This window comes from Chlorocebus sabaeus, chromosome 10, assembly GCF_047675955.1.
Source record: "Chlorocebus sabaeus isolate Y175 chromosome 10, mChlSab1.0.hap1, whole genome shotgun sequence".
NCBI classification, from domain to species: Eukaryota; Metazoa; Chordata; class Mammalia; order Primates; family Cercopithecidae; genus Chlorocebus; species Chlorocebus sabaeus.
Genome location: NC_132913.1, coordinates 100,514,402 through 100,531,196, shown reverse-complemented (window position 1 = coordinate 100,531,196; position 16,795 = coordinate 100,514,402). Strand labels below are relative to the sequence as shown.

Here is a 16,795-nt window from a genome sequence, read left to right as displayed (position 1 = left end):
TCATTTGGTCCATTTGATTGCTGATCATTGATATTCATCTGCCTAATTACCTTTGGACGTGTTTAAGGATTGAGGATAAAAACTATCAAGGGCAAGATTAAAAGAGGTGACTGACTCCCTGATTCTCTTCTGCCCTTGAAGGCACTGGATAATGGAGAAACAAGTGCTTGCATGTGTTGGATTTTGTTAGTTGGATCCAACTCCAGCAGAGTGACAACTGAGGTCACGTCAGCACCTTGGAAGGCCGGGAAGCTGGAACTGGAGCAGCTGAGCCAATCCCCAGACAAACAGGTTTTAACCGGGACAGAGTGAGAGAATGCTTTGCTTTGGAAACTCTCTGCCCATCACCTAAGGCAGTGATTCTATTCCTATATATTTTTTCTGCTGTCTGTTCATTTTTATGTAGAGAAGATTAGTTATGAGGACTTCTTTCTGTTTATGTATGGCAAAAGGTAATTGCAAAGTAATTATGTTAGACTTTGAGATTTTTTTTGTTTTCTTCAGATTCAGGAGCAAAAAAATGTTACTTTTGAAATTAAGGTGTGATGGAAGGATCATTTATGGCAGTAGTAAGGGTGATCATTTGTTGACTATCATCATTTTGTGTAAGGTTGAATGCCAATTAAATGTCATGAGTACCTCAATATGTTTAAATATCTTCATATTATATAATACATATTCAAACCTCTTTTGATTCCAGGAGGAGATTTTCTTATAAGTCCTAAAATTGGAAACTTGGATTCTAGTCTCATTTTGCAAGTCACTCTATTCTGTAGTTTATTTCTTCTCAATATGTAGAATGGTGGTTCTCAACTTTGGCTACACATTAGAACCATCTGGATATGTTTAAAAAATACTGATATCTTTACCCCATCCCATACCAATTTAATAAAAATAGGGGTAGGGCTCAGGCATTTATAATGATTTATTAATTTCCCCAGATAATTCTGATGCACAGTGAAGGTCTAGAGTCATGGATATAGAATGATATCACTGACCTAACGTCTCTGATTTTTTTGAGGTTGATTAATTCATATTAACTGTTAATCACTTTTATAAAAAGTTTCCTCTAATTTATAGGGTCTTTTTCAAAAATGTAGAATTAGGAGGTCCTTTGATATACTTCTGTTCCTTGCCAGATTACATTCAACCATTAATTTAAGGTAAGGATGTTTGACAATAGATATTGTAAATAGGTAATTATATATTTTCACCTTTTAATTACAAATAAAAATTTGATTTGCTGACAAGTACATATTGATAGAGAGCAGAGGGGGTGAGCTGGAAGTTAGGGGAAAGGGAATGGCATTTATTGAACACTTCTGTGTGCTATGTATCAGGTTCTATGATACAATCACCTCTAATGTAGGAGTCACAATTTCTGCTTATATATGACAAAGTCAGTACTTAAAGAGTTATTAATTAAGTTTAATTATATTTTATAAGTCATAGAATCTCAAGGGTATGATTGATCTTAAAAGTCATTTGAATAACTCATCTGCTGCACATAAAGGCTAAATGTGAAGGTTTCTGAATACTTTAAAATATGAAATCAGGAATGAATGGTAGGATTTTAAATGTATGTCATCAAGAAGTATGGGGAAAAAGTAGCCCAGAGAGAGATATTTGGTAAAATGTTATACAAGTTATACAGTGTAACTGTTTGCTTAATGGTGTTGAGTTTTATTTTTATTTATTTTTCAATTATGACAGACATAGAAGTTTTTAATTCTTTAGCTATGATTATTAAAACATTTTGAAATATTTTATATCAATTTATATTATTATAAATCCGAATTTTCCAACTGCTGCATATTTTTTAAAATCACCATAGTTAACTAGAATGATTCCCAGTTGTACTAATTAGCATAAAAAGCTAATTAATTATCTCATTAAACTGTATGCCATTAGCCTTGATTTTACTGCATATTTGATGTATTATCTCTTGGTCTTTAAAAATATAGAAAATAATAGTTTAGTCTTTCAATAATTGATTTTAAATTGGCATTTTTCAAAAAAACTTTTGTAATCTCAGTAATTAATAATTAACACAACAAATTCATCTTTAAAATGCTTTAAAAATAAGAAAATAGAAGAACTGTTCATCCCAACTTTCAATTAATGAAATGCACTTTAAAATAATAAAATACCATATTTTACTCACCATATTATAAATGATGAAAACTACTAAGATTGTTTAACATCAATAACATTGTATTGGTTTTATTGATTACATTGGTAATGTTGTTTTTACACAGTAGTCATGCAAGTTTAAATTGACACCTCATTTTGGATGGCAGTTTTATATAGCTTGCCTTCTCTTTTCACCTGATAATGCCTTCTTTAAGACTTCAATTTTAAGAAACCTATTAGAAATACAGACAGGTTTATCCACAAAAGTGGACACTGGAGTGGTATTATTGGAAATTACTTTCGGTACAGTGCTTAGGTAAATCATGGTTATTCCATAAGTTGAAGTATCTGTAGTCTTAAAAATTATGCTGATGAAGAATTTCTTCATAACATGGAAATGCTTCATGATATGTTATTATAGAGAGATAAATAGTTTATAGTGTATTATATATATGTCCATACATTATTTGTTTATCGATAGATAAAATCTCAACTTTTTTGGAAAAGAAACATGCTAAAATGTTAAAAGTAGGGGTAGGTTTAGGTACTGGTTTAAATATCTCTGTAAATACCTGTTTTTATATACTGAGGCATTGTTACTTTCATAATCAGAAAAAGAATAGAAAACAAAGTTTTTACATATAGTTAGCAGCTTTATTTTGGTCGGGCCATGCTTGATTTGCTATTCTTAGACATTCTAAGACATTTTTAGAGTCAGTATTTTGTACTGATTCTCTGGCTATCAAGTTTCTTTCATGTGAAATTCGCATCAAGTTTAGAGTATGATGCTCTCTTGGTCAGGTAACATATCCTTAGTGAATGGGTGCTATTTTATTGAGACTTCAGCTATACCCTCTTCTCCAGTACCTCTTCTAGGCTCTTTTGAACATATCTTCTGGCTTACCTTCTCCTAAGCTGTATAATATTTAGTGGTTACTGTAACCTAGAGATGGGTTCCTTATGACTATCAATTACTGCTAAAGATACTACAAATGGGAATTTTTTTCTCCAAGTCATACTATTTAAATTTTATTTCAAATATCTATAATTACCTCTTTAGTAGATAGAAACAATATCCTTAGATAAGCTGGAAACACCAAATTAGGAATTTTCCCTGAGGTTTGCTTCTGTAGAAATACTTAATAACTTATTTTTCTTTAGATCTAGTGAAATAGTGAAGTGTGCTTCTTAGCATAAACGGAAATGTTAATTTGTTCAACTTTTCATTAACACACATTTCTACCATAGGAAACTTTAGTAAAACTAGATTTAAAAAATTTGAAAGACATACTGATTTTTACAAAAACATATTTTAATCTTTAAAATGTTTATGGTATACCTGTGGTTAAATAACATATGCATGGTTTTAAATTTTTGATTCTTCTATGTTTAAACTCTTTTCAATGTCTAGATAAATCTTTATTTTTTAAACCTCTTCATTGAAGATTATTCAAATTTTTTTCTAAGAGATTTGACTTTACATATGTTCATTGTACAGACTATTTTAATTCAGTGATTCCCATCTAATTGGTCAAGCACCAGTATGATGTTAAAAGTTACCCAAAGAGTCTAATATGCACCCCAGTTTGGGGATGACGTTTTAAGATGAATCTTGGATATTTAAAAATGATTTATTTAGTATATTTTACAACATTCTAATTTTTAATTTAATGATATGTTTTGGTCAATTTTAATTTACTTTATCCTAAAAGAAAGCTATCTATATGCACATTTGTTCAGCATTCATTTTAATGTTCACTTACTTAAAGAGTTTATCTACTATTATCACATTTACACTGATATTTGCATAGTTTTCCCCAAAGTCTGTAACTTTGAGTTCAGATCTGAACTTAAGGTTTGTACTTTTAGTTGTCTTTATGGATGTTTATGAACAATTACAAATAACATTTTCAACTCAATAATTTAAAAACTGATAATTCTCATATACCACTTCACTCAAATTTATTCTGTTTCCAAAATACCTAATGTCTGTTAGTAATATAACACTGTCCCCTATATGGTTCTTCAGACTTGAAATCTTGGAATCAGATTACTTGATATTCTTTGTTTCTCATAGTCTGTCATCTGGTATCTTGTTCTTTTTCCTTTAAGATTTCTTTTGATTTGATTCTGTCCTCTCTCCTCTTGCTGGTCCACATCTTATCTAGCCTTTCTTTACCCAGCTGATATTCACCCAGCACTTACATATATAATTATACTGGTTGCTAAAATGTTAAAATACTTTTGTATAGGTTTGAGAAAGAGACTTTTCCTCAAGTCCATTGAGCATCTATACTCCATCCCAAGAGCTTTGTGGGTACCCTGCTTAATATGCTGTCAGCTGGGCTAACCAGCCTGTGTCCCAGCCCATGCATCTCAGCCTCAGTGTGCCTATGGATGTTCTCTACCAGGCTAGGGGGGGTCTCAGATTCTTCCAGGAAAGATGGTACCCTGGTGTCAGTGCTGGCACACCAGCAAATAGTACTTACATAGGCCCCTGAAGCTATGGTATTCTCTTGCCAGCTCTCTCCTGCTGTTGCTTGTGGGAACTGCAGCCTCTCTGTTGTGTGCCAATTTATAGAATTGTTAAATACGTAGATATCACCCTATCTTTACTCCAAGCTTCATAGCTGTTATGGTAGATTGGTAGCCCCTTTGTTACTCTTTATCCCTATCTACTTATCCATCTGACATATTCAGCATAGCCAGATGAATCTCCCGAATTTTATCACTCCCCCAAGAGATGGAAATTTGAACCCAGTTCAAACTTTTTAATCAACTCACTTTACCATGTCTGCTTAACTTGTTAATCCATATCTTTCTCAGATGAACTCAGGTTTACCTTCTCACACAAGATGTTCTCATTTACCTTTTTATGTTTCCCTTTTCGCATGGTCACGTCTCTGAAGTTCTCTATCTTGTACAGTTTCAAATCAAACATTTCCTGTAAGTTATATCTCGATTATATTTCAAGTAATTCCTCCTTGAAACTTTTACTAACTTCCCAAATAAGAATGACCTTCTCTTCTTAGAATCCACATGGCAGCTTATGTCTTACAATGTATTAGTTCCAGAACTGGAAAGTTCAAGGACATGTAGTTCATCTTTCTTCTCAACTTAGAAACCTTTGTGCAAAACATGTGATTTACAATGAAGATTTCTTCCAAGACAATAAAGCTAGTGGTTCTGTTATTGGGTATTTCTAGTTATCCCTTCAGTTATCTGATAAAATATTTCTTGAGGCTTATTTTGGGTCAGGCACTAAGCTTGCTCTACATCAGTGAACAAAACAGACAAGGCTCTGTCCTTATAGAGCTTACAGTGTGAAAGAAAGCATTAAAAATGTAAGCACATATATAAGTATGTAATAATTTATATTAGATGCTGTAAAATAAAAATAATAGGACATTATAATTAAAAAGAACATCAGGTCCTTAGTTTATATTGATGATTTAGAGTAAGTGAAATGTAAACTATAGAGGAGGTAAGGAGGGGGCTACTCAGATAGCAGTAGAGTATGCGAGACCAGTGTATATGTGCAAAGGCCCTACAGCAGGAGAAAGTTGGCTTTTATAATATGTTCACCAAAGAACTGAAAGACGGCCTGTGAGCCTACTATAGAGGGAGATGGAGTGGCTCATGATGGAGCTGGAGAGGTGAGAAGGAGCCATGTTATATACATTTTTGTTTTTTGAGGTTTTGGGGAAGAAGTTTGGATTTTTATCCTAAAAGCAACAAACAACTATTGAAATAGTGTCGAACACTGACTTGGTAGAATTTGATTTATGATTTTTTTAGGTGTTGGGTGGGAAGAAGAGCAGATATTTAAATCTAGAAATGCTCATCTTCTGTATTACTTGAATAACTTTCTTAGTTAAGCAAATACAGAGCAGGTACACAATCATTGTCATAGAGCAGAAAACTTTCTGACTTCATTAATAAAAGTCTGCCACTCCCTGAGAATGCACTTGTATTCTGCTCTGTAAAGCTGGTTCCTGGGGAGGAGATCAGTTTACACAAGATGCCCAGTGCCTTCTGGGAGAGAAAGAACTAATATCTAGTCTCTGTTGACATAGAGCTGTGTGGCACTGACTCAATCCCAGTCTCTGGAAAGGGCAATGAGATTCCTGAAATGAAGTTACATTGAGGACAAAAAGGGGACTCCACCTGGCAACCAAGATTCAAGAGAAGCCCTTTTGAACTGATGGGGCTGATAGAAAATTATGTATGTGCTGTCATCAGTGTAGTTAGTACCTTAGGGAAGAAAAGCTGGTAATGGTAGTTGCAAACACAGAAGTAGAGCACCCTTGACTGAGCTGGGCACCAAAGGAAATAGAATCATCACTGTAGCTTGAACAGGGCGACGGAATGGTACCATCACAGGGGGGACTAACATTGCTAGGTGATAAAAGACCATTAGCCTTGTGAGTAGCAGATAATTATGGCTTACCAACTCTCTGCATGGCATGGTATGTAGACTGAAGTTCTGGGGAAAGTGAGAACTCTAGCCAGCTGTATTTGAAGTAAAAGTTTAAATATGACCATAATTGTACATTGAAATGGTAGAGGAGGTTATTATGGTTACAGTTTATAAAAGAGAGCTTAGAGGCCAGGAACAGTGGCTCACACTGTAATCTCAGTATTTTGGGAAGGCCAAGGCAGGAGAATTGCTTTAGTCCTGAAGTGCAAAACCAGTCTGGGCAACATAGGGAGATCCCATCTCTACAAAATAATTATTTTAAATTAGCTAGGTGTGGTGGTGTGTACCTGTGGTCCCAGCTACTCAGGAGACTGGAGTGGGAAGATCACTTAAGCCCAGGAAATCAAGGCTGCAGTGAGCCTTGATTGTGCTACTACACTGCAGTCTGGGCAACAGAGTGAGACCCTGTCTCAAAATTAGTATGTGTATATATACATGTATAATAAATAAAATAGGTAAATAAATAAAAATATAATAAACTAAAAATAAAAAAATAAAAAATAAATAAATAAAAATAGTATGTGTACACAAACACACACATACACACACATGCACACACATAGCTTATACTGTCTTTCACAGAGTGGATCGGAAAATGTAAGGGAAGAAATGGGGAAGCTAGTGGCCATGGAGAGGACCAGCAATAATTAAGTAAAATATATTAGCACTAGAGTGACAGTTACACAGAGAAATAGAATATTCTTTCTTTTATAAGATCTCACATCTTTTTTGCATAAGCTGCTTTGGTCCCACATCTTCCATAAGTCCAGTCTTGATCTCATATCTACCTTTCCCTGTTGTTTTTCTCTTGGTTAACATCTCTAATTCCTTCTTTCTTTAGACAGATGATTTCTGAATCGAAACTCAGCCATTGAGGGGATCAGGTATCCTTGTCAGCTGTGTGTCATGCACAGGTTTGATAAACATGCCTTGCAAGTTTCTTTTCAATCTTGTTAAAGTAGCCCTGTGGCACACAACTTGAGATCTGTTTTCATGTTAACATCTTTTCATTAATCAATACTCTTTGGGTGTGGTTGTTCAACCTGTTATAAATGTACCTCTCATATTATTTCCTACATATTTCTCCATATTGACCTCAAGAACACTTGAGAGCTTTCTTCAAATTTGGAATTAAGTTCATAATGAACAAAGTCCACATTTTTAAACTACCAGTTTAATAATTCCATCAACAATAAAAATATTATTTTTAGTGAACCCATATTGGATCATACTTTTTAAAAAGTTGTTGTACAAACACTTGCCTTCCAATTTTAATGGGTTCATTGTAAGCATATTTATCTTAGATTTGCAAAATTCACGTCCTTTGCCTTTAAAAATCATAAAATTAGCCTGTCTCTGGTACTCTGGCACCTTTCCTTTCCTCTGAAGCACTTCAAAATGTTCTTGCTGTAGTGTCCCAATCCCTTCTGCATCTCCTTTCTGGTCCCCAAAATATATCTCATCTGAGCCTATATTAACTTCTTGGGTTTGCTGTAACAAACTACCACAGACTGGATGGCTTGAACAACAAAAATCAATTGCCTCACAGTTCTGGAGGCTGGAAGTCCGAGATTAAGGTGTAAGCAGTATCGGTTTCATGTGAGGGCTGTGAGGGAGAATCTCCTATATGCCTCTCCCCTGGCTACTGATGGCTGCTGATATTCCTTGGTGTTCCTGGCTTGTAGCTGCATCACCCTCATCTTTGCCTTCAGGTTCACAGCATTCACCCCATATGCATGTCTTTGTCTAAACTTTCCTTTTTTGTAAGGACACTAGTCACAATAGATTAAGGGCTCACCCTACTGTACTATAACTTTATCTTACCTTAATTCATTACATCTGCAATTTTTAAAGAACCCTAGTTTTTAAATTGACTTATTTTTTGGTGAAAATAGAGTATGATATAAAACCATCTTATTATATAATTATCTTCTGTCTGTGTATAGCCAAAGCATCAGATAGAAATGTGAATGCCAAAGTAAATGAACCTGGAGTTAGTGACAGAAAAGACCATGTTTGTTTAGTCTCCTTTAGAAATATTAGAGGAAAAGCAAAATAAATTGGACTTAACCTAAAGGCAGAACCAAGATGTTTACAGACCTTACCAGCCTTGACTTCTGCATAAAGACACATATACTTTAGTGAGCAGATTGAGATGGTTCTGACTCTCTACTACTGGCCCCACTGGCCTGATTCATATAAATTCACCTTCTTCACCATGTTCCTGTGACCCTCTAAGAATCTACTGTCACCTCACATATGTCCAGAAACCATTCTCTCAGCTGTCACTAGCACACACGGCCCCCATTTCTCCCCTAGTTCCCAAATGTTTGCATCCACAGTTCAGGAAGTCCATTGGCAAAGACCCTTTGTTGTTACTCCCTATCAGGAGAAAACCAGTGCTTGTGTCAAGGACGCCACATGTGGCTTCTGGGTGTTTTGGTAGGAGGCGTCTGCCCAGCTGTGTGTGATGTTATATTGTCTGGGCCTTAAAGAAGCTCTGCTAGTGCCCAGAGTATGAGGAAGTGTCTCTTGATCAGTTTCTGGTCATAGTCTCTTTTCCAGAATTTCATTTTAGTTCTATCATTTTTTGGCTGTCATTTCTTTACTGTAAGCATTTAATCTCAGGCAAGGAGTCCAATGAAGAACAGATGCTAGGCTCTACTTTTCTCTCTATACTTACCTTTTACTAACCCTGAGTTCAATTTCCTCCTCCTTCTCCCCCTAACAGAATAAGGGTTGCCATGCATATACATGGTCACAAACCAGATTGGGGCTGGAGAGTGGAGGTTAAATTTTTGGCCCATGATCTGTCAGCCAAAAATGTTCTATTACAAAAGCAGTAGATTTTCTAGTTAGAATCATTCTTGGGAATTGTAAAACTTTTTATATTTGGTGTACTTGAGGAACAACAAGACTACCAGTTTGGTTTGGTTCTAGTGGTCTGAAAGAGGGGAGAGATCTGTAGGGGATGATCGTATATTTCAAAAATTATCTGGGTCCTATGTGGAGAGTGGACAAAGAGAGAGGAATGCGAGCAAGCTGGCCTGTGAGGAGACCTGCGCAGAAGTGAAGAGGCCTGTGCTGAAGTGAGAAGGTCTGTGTGAAAGTGATCTATGTGAAAGATGGTGGTGGACCCAACTAAACTAGAGCAGGAGCAGTGGGGATGGTGAGAAGTGGCCAAATGTCTTTTGTAAGTAGAGCCTGTTGGACTTGCTGATGGATTGGAAGCAGCATGTGAGGGAAAAAGAGGTCTAAGGAGTGACTGCTAGTGTTTGGCTTAAGTAGCCTGGTGAATAGTGATGTCACTGGTTTGGGGCAGGAGAGGACTTGGGGAAGTGAAGAGCTCTGTTTTGAACAGGTGAAGCTTGAGATTCATTCCTAGAATCTCAAATGAAGATGAGTCTTAATCAAAATGTCTTAGCCAAAGGATTCGAGAGCCAGGATGCTCCTGCAGTGTAGTGCAATTATGGTTTCCCTTAAAATGCAGCAGAGAACCAAAGCTGCCAAATAGTTTTTTAAGACTTAGTGTCCTCACTTACAGGTGGGGATATATTACTTATTTCACTGGGTTCTTTGAAGGTAACATTAGATAATGTTTGTGAAACTCAGTGTAATTCTTGGCAAGTAATTAGCACCTAATAAATATCTTCAGTTGTTGTTATTAATTTTCGTAAAATGAACTTTATTTATTTATTTATTTTTGAGATGGAGTCTCGCTCTGTTGCCCAGTCTGGAGTGGAATGGCGCGATCTCGGCTCACTGCAACCTCAGCCTTCTGGGTTCAAGCTATTCTCCTGCCTCAGATTCCCAAGTAGTGTGATTATAGCCGCCCATCACCATGCCTGGCTAACTTTTATGTTTTTAGTGAAGAGGGGGTTCCACCATGTTGGCCAGGCTGGTCTCAAACTCCTGACCTCAAATGATCCCCCTACCTTGGCCTCTCAAAATGCTGAGATTACAGGTGTGAGCCACTGTGCCCGGCCAGGAACATTATTTTTAAAGCTGATTTTAAATATCAGCTTTGGAATGAGATAGGATATAAATTAATAATTAGTAATGGATAGTCATTTCGCATGTGCAGTGTGTGTGTGTGTATATATATATGTACTCACACACTAATGTAAATAAAACAACTTTTTCTTTTTAAATGAGTTGCATTTTCATCCTTAGAACTACAAAGTATTAAAATCAGGATTTTGAATTTTATGCGTACATGTGAGGAACTTTCTGAATTACACGTGTGATTAGTGACATGAGTGTTTGCTGCCTCTTAAGATTTGCCATGCCTTTATGCAAATCAAAGTTCCCACAGAAATAATGAGTCAAATACAGCAACAGGCAGTATTTAAATTAGCATTTTTTTCTCTGCTCTGCTTGGGTCAATTTTACTGTACATTGCATATCAAGACCTTTGATTTGCTCAGGTTTTCCACTGATTTGACTTCCCCTACCTTTTGTTTCAAAACCTAAGATTACCACTTTAAGTGTACTGGTACTGTGAAAGGTTTTTTTCAGAACAGAGTAAATATATATTACAGAATATTATATTGATACTCTCCCTATTGCATTAACAGAGAAATCTTTATGGAGCAAAGGCCAGATCACTTAATAAAACCACAGTCTGTTTTTTGGCAATAGTGTTGAACCTGGAGGAAAGCCAGTCTTAGCTAGTATAAAGTTAGATTCCATTCCATCAGCATAATAGTTAATAATAGTTGATTGACAGGGATGTGAAGGGTGCCCTCTTTTCCTCCCCCCTCCACTCCCATTCCACACTAACCTCTCTAGGGAATATGCCATTCCTTTCCCCATTCCTAAAATTCTTTGCTTGAGCACAGCCAGGGGCTGCTTGACTGGTGCCTGACTGTTTGGAGGCTGGAGAGTAGAGGGTCTCTCTGAAAGAGTTCCTAGTCCCTGTAGTCACTGCTGAGGAAACCTAGCAATCTCTGGACGTCTTTAGGGATATGCAGTAAGGTGAGCTTCCTGGCTAGTGTTTATATGTGAATAATAACCATACTCACCTGAACTACCTTAATACCATGGGATCAGGATCGCTTTTGCTTCCCTTCAGCCACACACATTCATCTTGTCCACAGAAATTTAGAGCTTATTTTAGTTTGTTTTTTGTAAATCATACATCGTATCATATATTATTTTGCATTGTTAAAACTATATTTTGGGGGTGTTTAGTACTGGTAAATTAGTAACATTTGCAGTTTTCTTCCAACCCTTTTTTCTTTTTGGATGTAGGTATTTGCAGGATATGAACTGTTGAAAACAGTTACAGCATTCCAAAGATTCTTTCCCTGGATTCTACATGCTCACATGGAGTTATGTTTAAATGCTAAGAAGTATTGTTGAATATTGCCGAACATAAGGTTCACTAGGTGAAAATTCAAAAGTTTTTTTTCTAAGTCCAAATGATTTCTGTTTTGAGTGGAATAATGATTCCTATCCTACGCAGTTTTGTGTTCTTTAATTTGGTGAAGTTGGCATTTGGTGTTGCCCTCAGTTTGGGTTAGGAATTATTCTTTACCCCACGTCTCACCACTACAGAACCACTTGCTAACTTTTAATCACCACCTTCTCAAGTTTAAGAACTTGGCCAGAGTGATCCCGGAAAGTCTCAACATTTTCCAGTGAGTAAAGTCCATCTCTTTTGGAGATCTTGACACCTATCATTAACAAGGCTGCAACCTCCTTAAGGATAATTGAGAAAAGAGACCTGCTCTTCTGTATGTATAGCAAAACATGAAGAGGTTATACAGCAGGATACAATAGTTCTTAAATAGAGTGCATGTATTGTCTGGCAGGCTGACCCAACATCATGTTGCCTCCTTCATTCTACAGATTATGTTATGGGTTTCAGGTGTTTTTCTCAGGTCAGTTTCCCTATCATTAATGCTGCAACACCTTTGCTGAGTAGATATCCGCTCTCTCATTCTTTTATTACACCATGGTGAAACCAGCACTGCCGACTCTCATGAGTTGATGAATAAACTCTAATTTTACTGCATTTATAAATAAAACTTTAAAAATAGTTTCTGGAATAAGATCACAGTGAATAAAGTCCTAACTAGATTTTTAAACAAAGCCACGTTTTAATGAATCACATTGAAATATGTTAATATATTTAGTGTTGGTATGTTAATATAGAAGCCCTAAGATGTCAATACTGTCACTTGCCTTGCTGGCAAATTTGTCTCATAATAACAACATATGTCCAAAAGGCTTTTTGTTTAAAAACGTACATAATTTGAAAAATATTTAGTTGCTCTTTAGTGCATTTTAATAAAAGAAGGAGCTCACCTTTCGATTTTAAAAATGCTTACTAAAAATTGCTTTTAACATCATCTGTTTCTAAGTGTTTTAAAAGAGAAAGATGACTTGGGAAAGAATTCAGCTTGATTCTGTAAACATTTTTTGAACATTATTGTGTGCCAGCCACTGTGTTAAGTGCCTGGAATGCAGAGATGAATAAGATTGTTCTTAGATCATAGTGTACAGTGTAATAGAAACAGCAGTTAAATTATATTTGCAGTGTAGGTTCACTATTCTGTTAGGAGACATTAATTTCACCAAAATTGGTCAGAAAGGGATATTCTTTTAGGAAATCACATTGAAGCTGGACCTTGAATCATGAAAGCTAGAAAATGAGGACAAATGAGGACATCCAATGCAAAGGGATACTACATAAGCAAAGAGACTTTTATGTATGTGATGGGGAAACAGGGAAGGGCTGTAAAGTTTACAAAATACAACTTCAACAGGATTTAATGTTATTGTATTCTTTTAGATTAGAGAAGGCCTGATAATATTTTTTTGTGTGTAAAAGGCCTGAAGATTATGCTCATCACCTGATACTGGGACTTAGTAGTAACAGAAAATAAGAAAAGGAGAGTTGAAGGAACCTTTTTTTTTTTTTTCAATTTCTTTTTTAGAGTGACATAGATATATTTTATCATTTAATGATTTTTTTCAAAAATCTTTATGTAGACTTTGTTACTTCTGTTAAGATTTCATATATGTTCATTTCCTTACCCCCAAGCCATAATAAAAATGATTACTAAGCACTCTTCTAACACTGGCCATAAGAATGAAATTAATATTGCTGTGAGTAAACTGTAGTTTAGGAAAATCTTTTGGAGTGAGGAACAGAACTATTATTTATTGAGTATCCCTATATGTTAGGTACTGTGTGAGGTACTTTCATATACTCTATATAATTTACTCCTTAAAGCATCCCTAGAAAGTTATTATCTCAAATTTCTAAGCCAGGGAAGCATTCTAGGGAAACTGAGGCTGACTAATATGCTCTGTGGTATACACCTGGTAAGTGACAGGTTTGGGATGCAAAATCAAGGTGGTTGAATTCCACATCATATGCTCACTTTACTGTAGATTAGACAGGTGTACTTGAATAATTCGTAGGTAACAAGTGTCAGTTTGGGTATTTAAACTGAGGCCTGACTTACTCTAAATAATCTGTATTCTATCCCTAACCTTTTTGGCACCAGGTACTGGTTTCGTGGAAGACAGTTTTTCCACAGCCTGGGGATTGGTGGGGGATGGTTTTGGGATGATTCAAGCGCATTACATATATTGTGCACTTTATTTCTATTATTATTACATTGTTATATATATGAAGTAATTCTATAACTCATCATAATGTAGAATCAGTGGAGTCCTGAGCTTGTTTTCCTGCAACTAGATAGTCCCAGATAGTCTGGGGGTGATGGGAGACAGTAACAGATCATCAGGCTTTAGATTCTCATAAAGAGCACGCAACCTAGATCCCTGGCATGTGCAGTTCACAATAAGGTTCGCCATCCTAGGCCGGGCGCAGTAGCCCACACTTGTAATCCTAGTACTTTGGGAGGCTGAGGTGGGCAGATCACCTGAGGTTGGGAGTTCGAGACCAGCCTGACCAACATGGAGAAATGCTGTCTCTACTAAAAATACAAAAAAAAAAAAAAAAAAAAAAAAAGTTAGCCTGGCGTGGTGGCGCATGTCTGTAATCCCAGCTACTTGGGAGGCTGAGGCAGGAGAATTGCTTGAACCCGGGAGGCAGAGGTTGTGGTGAGTAGTGGTGAGCCGAGATTGCGCCATTGCACTCCAGCCTGGGCAACAAGAGTGAAACTCCGTCTCAAAAAATAAAATAAAATAAAATAAAATAAAATAAAATAAAAGGTTCGCCGTCCTATGAGAATCTAATGCCCTAATGCTGCAGCTGATCTGATAGGAGGCAGAGCTCAGGCAGTAGTATGAGAGATGGGAAGTGCTTGCTGTAAAAACAGATGGAGCTCACCTCCTGCTGTGTGGCTAGTTTCCTATTGGTTCACACTGGTCCCTCGCCTGGGGTTTGGGGATGCCTGCACTAGAACTTATATTTGAACTTCAAACATTGTAAAAACAGAGTGTTTTCGTTACTTAGTATTTAATTTTAGTGTGTCTTACTTTCTGGCTATAGTTTTTAATAGACTTTTCAACTATATGGCTCATTTTAACTGAAGGTTTAAAAAGTCATTTTGTTGTCTCAGAGGTATAAAATTACCATCAAATAAGCAGACATGTGAAGTAGAAGAAATAGAAAATGCTTTTCGGGACCTCTAAATGAATTGTTAAAAACCCTGCAAAGCAAAGCAACATTTCTGCTCTGAAATTATATTTTGCAAACATATTTTAGAAGGAAAACTTGAACTGTGAAAAGTAGTGAAATGTCCCCAGTGTTTATGGATGTAATGAGTTAATTAGCTGAAACCCCATTTAAAAGAATTGTCGGTGAAATTTATGAGTCCTTTTGCTATCTGTATGGAGTTGACAGCAGGTGTTTCTTACACACTCATCAAACTTTGAAGAAGATTATTTTTAATCCTTGCTTCATAATAGACAAGTTCAGATGATCTAAATATTTCTTCATATTCTGTATACTGAGTGTCTTGAGTAATTTGAATGATATGGGATATTGACTATATATGTGTTAAGTTCCAAATCCAACAAACTTAGAGTTTTAAAGTTGACCTAGTCGGAGGGTTTGCTTCATTGCCAACATTAGCCCAGAGTCTTTTGTGTAAATGGGCCTTTTCTTCCTTTTACCCATGTTTTTATCATTATAAATCTTACCATTTCTTGCATGAATATAACATCACAGGATAAGCTAGTAAAAAGTACATTGGCATATAAAAGAAGAGACCTATTAACATTTGCTGTACCTTGTATATTTGCTCATATTTCTTGATAGCTGTTTTATTTCCTTAATTTGGCTATAAACTTCTTGAGAGTAAGGATCATTCTTTATCATTATTTTTATTCCCCAAACTTAGCACAATAATTTTTCTATTGTAAGCCTTCAGTATACATTTATTGCTGCTTGATTTCATGAAAAACTGTTTTAACATATAGCACATAACACTGTATAGAACAAAACTAGAAAAATTTCTGTTTGACATGTTATCAAAATCCTAGATTTTTCATCACTGTTGGGTAACTTGTAGTCAGCCTCACTTGCCTTTAACTTGATCATGAATCCCACTTGCTCTTCAGAGACCTTTCTTTAGGTCTGTAAAGTTCTTATTAAAATATAACTAGTTTAGTTCTTATTAAAATATATTCAAAGACCTGCCTGACTTTGCAGCCAGACCTCTGACCTTTACAGCTGAATATCGTTAATGGACTCAGATTCTGGACCCTACCCCTAGAGGATATTAGGAGGGGTGTGGTAGCTCACTGGTTTAGTACACAGTCAGTTCTGGTCTGACCTTGGTACCTCAGTTCCTCAGGGCATGAGTTTATGGTTTGCTCTCAGGGTCTTGAGTTTCTTGCCCTGGAAACCTACTTTCCCCATGACTGGCACCTGATGATCACTCCATTTTTCATTCTCCATTGCATTTGCACTTGTTATTCCCTCTTCTGGGATATCTTCCCACCAAGCGTGACTGGCGAAGTCCTCTTCATGTTTCAAGGTGTAATTCAGTCATCTTCTTTGAGAAACCTTCCCCAACCTATCCAAACTTCTTTGATATCTTCTCTTTACACCTGAGTCCACACATCTATTAGTGCACTCATCATGCCATATTCTCATTATTCGTTTACTTTCTGTCTATGTTGGACTTTGAGCTCTTTGTAGTTCAATAAATGTTTAAAAGAGTGAATTACTTCTGTGACTTTGTTTTGGATCAT

At 36.2% G+C, this 16,795-nt stretch overlaps 1 protein-coding gene across 14 annotated transcripts in view; it reads left to right on the top strand.

Moving 5' to 3' along the window:
* Positions 1-16,795, top strand: part of IKZF2 (IKAROS family zinc finger 2) — a 163,128-nt gene that overhangs the window by 52,690 nt on the left and 93,643 nt on the right. For 2 of the 14 annotated variants that reach the window (XM_073020050.1, XM_073020051.1), the window contains one exon: positions 142-291. The exons of the other annotated variants lie outside the window; for them this stretch is intronic. The gene's annotated coding sequence lies outside the window, so the exon portion shown is untranslated. The remainder of the gene's footprint in view (positions 1-141; positions 292-16,795) is intronic. 14 annotated transcript variants of the gene reach the window in all.